Raw genomic sequence first — 2026 nt, forward strand, 5'->3', positions numbered from 1 at the left:
ATTTTTTAAAATAAAATAGAATGGATAAAGTTTGTTGAAATCAGACTGAGAAAGCGCCAGTTCCATAGGTCATGGGGAGTTGTTGAAGGATCTTGAGAAAGCAGCATTTTGGCAGGAGTGTGTGCCAGGTGGGTCAGACCAGGTAAATCCGGAGGCAGGGCCATCCTGGACAGCAATCTAGACAGGATGTCAGGAGGGTCTGGGCCAGGGGAGGGCCGTACAGTGGGGAAGGGAATACACAAGGCTGTGAGAGATGCGGGAGGGATGAGGAACCAGGGTTTGGAGACTGAGATTGATGGTGGCCAGAGAGAAGAGGATAGTAAACATTAAAGATGACTCTGAGGTTTCCAGCCTGAGTGGCTAGGATAAAAATGATGGCACTGATGGATGACAAGAAGTGACGTTTGGTCGTACTGAATGGAGGTGACAAAGGACATCTAAGTGGAAACATTCAGGAGGCTGTGGAAATGTAGGCGAAGAGCTGGGCGAAAGTCTGGGTTAGGGGACAAAAATAGGAAGAAATCTTCTTATAAGGAAACCCAGAGCTTATGAAGGGGCGGCACCCCAGAGCCGCACTAGCAGCTCCAGTGCTGTCTGGCCCCTCGCTGCCCCAGGACCCCATGCCTTCAGCCAGAGAGAAACTGACACTCTCCTGCTGCCGCCTGGTTGGAGGGCTGAGCCCCTCTCCAGCCTGAGGTAGGATGCAAAATTTCCTTTTCTCTTTCTTCAAAAGGGCAAGGTGGCATTTTTCACACCGAACATTTTATGAGGGCTCTCTCTATGAGCTCAGACCCAATCCCTGTCAGTTACTCTGTGTTAGATGAAGGGTAACCAAGGCTCAGACCATGCAGGACCTTGGATACCCACCTGCAGAATCCCAGCCCTGAAGCTGGTGAGGACTGCTCATTCTCTGCCCGCAGGGGAAGTACCACCCTCAACAGCTCTGAGGCTGTCCAGCCCTTGCCTTCTGCTGCTGGAGAAGATCCACTAGCTGACTCCAGGATCCAAGAAAAACTCAGTCCTTTTAGGAAGAAGGGACTGTGTGGATGATGACTGGCCTACCGGCTTCTGCCTTAGAAACTCTAAGGGAAATATGCCCATCACCAATATCCCCCCCCACCACCACCATAAAACAAAAAAGCGAAAGGCAAAGTAGCAGTTATAGTGTATAGATCAACTTAGATCTGTTGCTTTCTCTTCCCACACCCCATAAATTCATCATGTACAGTTGGACAGGTTGGTCAAAATACAAACAGTTCATTCTCTGCTAGAAAGACTTTATATGGACCAGCAGTAGCTCTGGCCATATGCTATATCACAGTTTTTAAAATATTTTATGAAAACACTAGAGGCCCGGTGCATGAAATTCATGCATGGATAGGGTCTCTACGCCTGCCTGGCAATCAGGGCTGATTAGGGCTGATCAGGGCCTTCCAGCTGCCAGCAGGGGCCTTCCTTCGTTCATCACCATCCCCTGGTGGTCAGTACACGTCATAGCGAGCGGTTGAATGCCCAAGGGGACAATTTGCATACTAGGCTTTTATTACATAGGACAAGGCTTGATGTTTTACAAGGTGTTTTCAGACAGCCTTTTCCTTTAATTCCCTGCTGGAGTGTTGTAATGCAACTGATAACAAGTAAAATACAGTAGATAGAGTACAGGGCCCTGAGTCAGAGAGCCTTGGGTTAGAGTCTTTACTCCACTTACTGACTGCAAAAGAAAGCTGAGACTGATGTCTGTTAACCTAATTCTATGGAGTTGTTATAGGGTAAGAGGAGACAATGAACGTGTAACATTTTTGTGAATGATAAAGCTCCTTATAAGGTTGGTTACCTTTATTTTACTTTATTTACTTATTTTTTTTCTTTCAGCACGAAGGAAGTCCCCCACTACCACAAACTATGCAGTTGAGTTTCTCACATTTGGGGAAATTGCAGGGGTCAGCACATCTGGAATGCAATGGGTAAGCCCCACCCTGGGAAAACCACCTTCGTGATCACGGTATCTCCCCTGCCAGGTAAGCAT

At 47.6% G+C, this 2026-nt stretch overlaps 1 pseudogene; it reads right to left on the bottom strand.

Moving 5' to 3' along the window:
• Positions 1-1875: 1875 nt before the first annotated feature.
• LOC118714637 lies at positions 1876-2026 on the bottom strand (annotated as a pseudogene).

The sequence above is a fragment of the Pipistrellus kuhlii genome, unplaced genomic scaffold (assembly GCF_014108245.1).
Source record: "Pipistrellus kuhlii isolate mPipKuh1 unplaced genomic scaffold, mPipKuh1.p scaffold_m20_p_10, whole genome shotgun sequence".
Lineage (NCBI taxonomy): Eukaryota > Metazoa > Chordata > Mammalia > Chiroptera > Vespertilionidae > Pipistrellus > Pipistrellus kuhlii.